Source organism: Pinus tabuliformis, chromosome 6 (genome assembly GCF_031772625.1).
Source record: "Pinus tabuliformis cultivar Carrire ecotype Pingquan chromosome 6, CPIR1, whole genome shotgun sequence".
NCBI classification, from domain to species: domain Eukaryota; kingdom Viridiplantae; phylum Streptophyta; class Pinopsida; order Pinales; family Pinaceae; genus Pinus; species Pinus tabuliformis.
The window spans coordinates 425532959-425539812 of record NC_142292.1 but is presented as its reverse complement, the minus strand read 5'-3'; the positions used below and the strand labels follow the sequence as shown (position 1 = coordinate 425539812).

The following is a 6854-nucleotide window of genomic DNA, read 5'->3' as shown; positions in this document are numbered from 1 at the left end:
AATAGAGCTAAAAAATCGTCACTAAAACATCAAACAAAATTAAACAAAACTTTGTTGCTCTTCTTCAAAGAGCTCACACTCACTGTCATCATGGAAGACTAAGTATATATGGAAAAGTAACTGTGTAATGCTACTTTGTCATCATGAAAGAGGAATAACTGTGTAATGCTACTCTCATAATGAAAAAGTAACGGTATAATGCTCCTCTCTTATCATGAAGAAAAGTAACTGTATAATGCTACTCTTTTCTACACTAATATTTCCTTTACAACATCTCATACAAACTTGTACAACTTAATAACGAATGAAATATATGCCTATGACAACTTTCTTAAAGCAAAATCTTGTAATACAATTGTAGATTATTGTAGGACAACTAAATAACTTTATAATTTTCCATAGCGCTATTTGTATAAAACGAATCGTACAACATTGAGACAGTAAAGGGTGTTCGTGCTGGAGATTATGAGTATCTTCTATCCTTGGCAATAGGAACATTGACTTTAGAAAAGGTGCAGCAATTATGTGCTGAACGAGACAAGCTTGAGGATGACGTTGAGGAGCTTAAAAAGGCAACACCCAAATCTCTATGGTGGAAAGACTTGGATGCCTTTACAAAGGAGTTGGATGTATGTTCCTCATCTTTTGACACCTTTGGTAGATCGAGATTTGTGTGATTCATCCTGTCTGATAAACGAGTTGCTTCATCCACTCTTATGGCTTTTGGTATATTTGGTTTCTCACTTGTCTGTAATTTTTGTAGGCTCAAGAACTACAGGAGCCCAAGGATGATGAATATGAATTGAGCAACATGGGAAATGATTCTGCCAGAATCTTCAGACAAGTAGGCAAAAACCAGAGAAAAAAATACCAAAAAAACTGTAACTGCTGAAAAAACTGATTCTCAATCAACCACCAACAATCAGGCATCGACTGCCTCTCTTACTACAACTAATGCACAGAATGGTAATGCTGTTTTTAATCAACTGCGATTGAAATTCACTGTTATAAATGTCATCCCTGTGGTTGTAAAAGCTTTGACGTATGCCTGGCATCTATCTGCAGAAATTGCGAAACCCAAGCGTGGAGGCGGCAAGAAAGGGGCTGCGAAAAAACAAATGGTTTGTTTAAGTTGCTTTCTATTTATTTCCGTAGGATCCAATTTATGTTGTTGTTTAACATGGATGATGTGAATTGGATCTTTTCAGGAAGTGGAAAGCGACGAGGATGATGAATTAGATACCAGCCTGCAGGATCGGTTGGCATCTTATAACAATGGCTTATCAACAGATCAATCAGGTTCCTCATCATATTTTTTTGCAGCAATTGATATTTACTCAAGAGATGAGATAAGATGAGATAATTATATCTATGTCCAACTAATGACCACAAAGTAGGTCAAAGGGACTATTGAGTACAATGATGTCCATAAATTGTGGGAGAACCAAACAGTCTCCTATAAAAAATACAATGCATGAATATAAAACTTTTGTTATTTGGGCACTTCAGTCTCTTCTAATATAAATTTGCATTCTGTAATCTGAGTACTTGTATTTTTTTCAATTTGCAGTTGTTGAGGATCAGGGAAGCAAACAAAATTCACCAACTGAAGATTTTAAACCAAACCAGAAAGAGACCACTAGACGGGCAAAAAAGGCTGCCCCTGTCTACGTTGAGATGTCAGATGAAGATGGTACAATGGAAACCATTCCAGAAGAAGAAGAAAATGAAGAGGGAGAGAAACAACCAAGGAAGGCTGGTGCAAAAGGGAAGGCTGCCAATGGGAGAACAAAGAAGGCCACTATTGCCAGTGATGGTGATTCTGATTTTGGAATTGATGAAGATGATGACACTGATTATGAGGAAGCCATTCCTAGGAAGGGGTCAAAGAAGCGTGCTGTTGCTAAGGCCTCCAAACCCTCGAAAACAAACCCTAACAAGTCTAATTCTACAACTACTGCCCCTGTACCTAGAAAGAGAGGACCCAAAAGGCCAACCCAGGGACAAAAGCTGATTGATGAAATGCTAAAGCCTACTTCTGTTGATGCTGCTGTTGATGCTGTACAACCATCACCTTACAAGAAATCCCCTGAGAAAAAAGTGAGAAAAATGAGACCATCTCCTTTCAACAAGAAAAGTGGATCAGTAATGTCAAAGCTGATGCAGGAGAGTGATACAAGTCCTCCTAGTGCAAATGGCTCTGCTGGATCTTCGTCCAATAGTCCTAAAGAAGTCAACGAAGCTCCAAAGCCAGTTGGGCGAAGCAGGCCACAGAGAGCGACTCGAGCTCCTGTGCAGTATGCCTTGAGTGAGAGCAGTGATGAAGATGAAGTTGAGATCAGTGATTCAGATTTTGTAGAAGATGATGACTAAAGTAGGAAAGGTTCTCAATGAAGAATGTGCATCTTTTACTTGGTATTCTGGTGGTTCTGATTTCAAAACAGTTGTATCATTAGTGCCTTTTACGGCAAACTTCAGAACGGCTTTTCTTTTAGCATCAATGAATAGAAGATTATGACCAATCTAGGAAAGCTATTCAGCACAATGTACATATTTTACCAAGTATTCTTCTGGTTCTGATTTTATATCAGTTATGGGTTCTTTGGATGGCATAAGTATCTTCTTGCAAGCTTCAAAAATGCTTTTCTTTAGCATCAATGATAGTTGACATAGACTACAATGTTTGTACAACTTTTTGACATCACATCCACATAGAAGCAATGTGGTTGTCACTTAACTGCACTTGTTGGCCTGGTCAGATAAAGTCACAGATAATATCTAGAAATATCTTGTGGTTCCTTCTACAATTTAATCTTGCTGCCTATGTATCTTTATGGCATGGTCTATCTACAGCACGCAGGCCTCATTTGTTGATGCATTCCATCATTCAACTGCAAATATATTTTTGGTATTGTAGATTGCAAAGTGCAGGCCTCTTAGCATCTTGTCATTAAGTCAGTTCTGTTTCTCCTACGTCAATTGGGACATCAGGTGCAGGCCTCTTAACATCTTGTCATTAAGTCAGTTCTGTTTCTGCTACGCCAATTGGGATATCAGGTGTGCATTTTGGATCTCATATGTGAGAAAAAACTAGTCATTTTTGAATCGCAAATCTCTTGCATAAGATCCAGAAAATGGTATATCACTGTTTACACATCACATCTGCATAGAAGCAATGTGCTTTCCATGTATCTGTGATTCTACACTTATTTGCCTGGTCAGATAAAGTAGCAGGAATAGTTTGTGGAAATATCTTGTTTTATTCCAGAATTTACCATCGATGCATTTATATTGTTATGGTGTGGGGTATGTAGAGTATGCAGGTCTCATGTGGCTGTGCATTTCATCATTTAATTGATCCTTTTAGCACTCTCTTTTTGGTATTGGAGAGAGTGCTGGCCTCTCATCGGAGAAAGCACTTCTGTAGGAGTGCATGAACTGGCCTTATGAGCGGCATTGTAGTAAGGATTATCTAGTTCGAGGTGTGTATCTCATATGTTAATAGAGATAAGGCATTACGTTATGGAATGGTCTCATGATGTCTTTCACTTGGTGATTCAAGTAATTAACATTAACTTTCAGAGGATGCTTCAGTAAATATTTTTCTTTTGCTTTACTTTAGGAAGGTCACCGCTGTCTTCATTATACTGTAGAAAGCAGGATATAAAACATATTTTATACTGAGTTAGTTTGATTGTGCTAAATTAGATCTTATGGTCCTGCTCTCGTGGAGCTGGAATGATCTCCACAATGTATTTATTTGTGTTCATATGTTAATAGAGATAAGGCATTACGTTATGGAATGGTCTCATGATGTATTTCACTTGGTGATTCAAGTAATTAACATTAACTTTCAGAGGATGCTTCAGTAAATATTTTTCTTTTGCTTTACTTTAGGAAGGTCACCGCTGTCTTCATTATATTGTAGAAAGCAGGATATAAAACATATTTTATACTGAGTTAGTTTGATTGTGCTAAATTAGATCTTATGGTCCTGCTCTCGTGGAGCTGGAATGATCTCCACAATGTATTTATTTGTGTTTTGATTTAATAAAAGACAGTCGAGTGAGAGGAATTTGTGTATGAATGAAAATATTGCTGAGCAATCTGTGTTACTTCTGTGATTCCTGTGTAGTGTATTCTTAATTTGTTATCAGTTGCGTGCTTTATCTGTTGTGGTTGAATTCGATCAAGCTGTGGAGTCACAGGGGCGCTCTGTGTATGTATGCAAAACTTCGTATACTTCCTGTATCCATATTTACGTCGTAAGGCGTTTCCCTCTGAAGTGAACTCCCCCAAATGCCTTTCTATCCTAATCGTAGCCGTTAGATTTTTTGTTAGACGATTGAACAAAAATCAACCGTCTGATTAGCTGTCTGATTTAATAAATAAAAAATGTTTTAAAATATTAAAAACCTTGAAAAAACGTTTCACCTTTCACTTGACATCTGTGGGCTCACGGCTGAGCTTAAGGAAGAAGTTGCAACTTCTTGAGAGCATGCGAAAAGCCCCCCTGATTTTACAGTGTCGTCTGGACTGTATATTCTTGCAAGAATTACTCCTGCCTCATTCAGAGAAAATACCAGAAGGGCTTCGATGACTGCAAAGACTGCTTCGATCTTCAAGGCCGGGAGAAAACCAGGTGGGTAAATGGCGGTGGCTCCATGGATTACTCTGTCGACGAGGTATTGAATCTGAAGAAGAAGACAATTCGAATTGGGTTGGACATCGGAGGAGGAATAGGAACTTTCGCCGTGAGAATGAGGGAGGAATAGGAACTTTCGTCATGTATATCACTATAACACAGACGCTGCTATTCTTTGAAAATACTTTGGACATTGTTCATTCTATGCATGTCTTGAGCAATTGGATTCCCACACAGCTGCTGGAATTTGTACTCTATGATTAGGTGAGGGTTCTGAGAAGAAACTGCAGAAACATGTGAGAGATCTGAAATTGATACACTTTTGATTTTGTTTATCAGGAAACTTTTCAAAGATGCTCAGAAGGTAAAGTTTAGCTTGGTGGCTTTTACAGTACTTCTATTTGAGAAATTTTTAATTTTCAATCATGGGAATATATATGATGCCCTTGGCTGTTTTTAATATATTTGCCACTTTCAGTGTATGGTTCATGTATCTGGGTTTGATTTAGGGCTCCAAGATTTTCATATTCATATTAATATATAAAACAGATCTGCAATTTGAATTTCTGGATTTTCTACCGTGCCATGGTTTTCATTGATATTTGAAAAAATGTGGATGGTTTGTCTGTAATGGTCAAGGGCTGAAATTCAATGGCCATGTTTAGTAGGTGTCGTGCTCTGCAAATTCTCCCAGACTCAGTTGGGAATCTGGTGGGCCTTCGAAGTCTTGTCCTGGGCGAGTGCCGCGCTCTACGGACGCTGCCAGACTCGGTTGGGAAGTTGACGGTTTTCCAAAGTCTTGACCTGGAAGGGTGCCATGCTCTGCAAATGCTCCCAGACTCAGTTGGGGATCTAAAGGGCTTCCAAATTCTTCAGCTGCGTCCGTGTTCCAATTTACAGGTGCTGCCCAAAGTTGAGCATTTGAGATCGTTGGTGAAGCTTGATGTGTCTGGATGTCCCAAACTACAATGTAGTGTGGGAGTATTCGAGCAGCTACGCCAACGACTGGGAGAAGGTTTTAGTGAAGAAAACTTGGGAGAAAGCTTCAGTGAAGAAAGTGAGTAGTAAATATAACAACATTTAATAATCACAATCGTGGTCCAGTGGCCACAGTGTTCACTGCTCGCCGAATACAACCTTCACAAATTTGTAATCTTAACCAAAATGAACAAGGTGGATAGCTGCGAGGCAGTTAGTCCCTGTCTCTGTAGATAATTAAAATATCTTGCTTAATGCGACAAGATTTATGTGTAATGTAATTTTATTGAACAAATAAGTTCATATTTCTGATTTCTGATTTGTCAAAATTTGAAATCACATGGAAAATTTTAGGGTGACGCATTTCGAACCTTTATCAAGGTTTATCACCATCATATAATAAATCTCCACCATGTCCTATAATGAACCTCGATAGAGATTCGAAACTTATCGACCCTAAAATTTCTATATGATTTTTTCAGAAAATCTTGGCTTAAGTTCATACTTCTCCATTGATCCGTTCTCATTTTTGGTCTAAACATATTATTTGATATTTTTGGTCTAAACATATTATTTGATGAATACAGTAATGGCTTTGCTTCTTTGACGAATGCAATGATGGATGTGCTTCTGCCTCTCAGAGAACCGTCCATACATGCAGCAGTCACAGATCCGTTGTAGTCTAGCTAGATAGGATATATCTTTTTTCCAATATGTAACCTTGCTTGAGATCTTCTGGGTTAACTATTTGTATAGTCTTCTCGATCTCCCATCAAATCTGTAGGGACTACCCTTGCTTACAATCCAACACCATTATGAATCAGTTTGTAATACATATACCAAGAAATTAATTATTATCATGATTCAGTAAAGGATATACTTTTAACTCTTTGCAAATTGACAAACTCACAGGTTTTCAATGTACTTCACATTTGCCATAGACAAGCTGTTAATTTACAAAAAGCACGTGCACCGTCAAATTAAGCTGAACAAATTACATAAGACCAAGTTGCTTCATACAAGGTTGTCTCTAATTTTATTTTTCAGTATGGAAAAAGTGATATATTCATCAAAAAGAAATTTTACAAACACGTGATATGAGATCAACATATAGATGTAATAAAATACATCAAATATCATCTTTCTGTACCAGTCAAAACTATTCTGGCAAATCCAGAAGTATAGACTATCATAACCAGTATTGTGCAGGCATAATGATGACAAGTGAATC

At 37.8% G+C, this 6854-nt stretch overlaps 1 pseudogene across 1 annotated transcript; it reads left to right on the top strand.

The window, feature by feature from the left end:
* Nucleotides 1–416: 416 nt before the first annotated feature.
* Nucleotides 417–2763, top strand: LOC149259121 (DNA topoisomerase 2-like; annotated as a pseudogene). The gene is made up of 5 exons (XR_016265147.1): nucleotides 417–629; nucleotides 764–966; nucleotides 1066–1121; nucleotides 1209–1299; nucleotides 1571–2763. The product of XR_016265147.1 is annotated as a DNA topoisomerase 2-like (transcript).
* Nucleotides 2764–6854: the final 4091 nt, after the last annotated feature.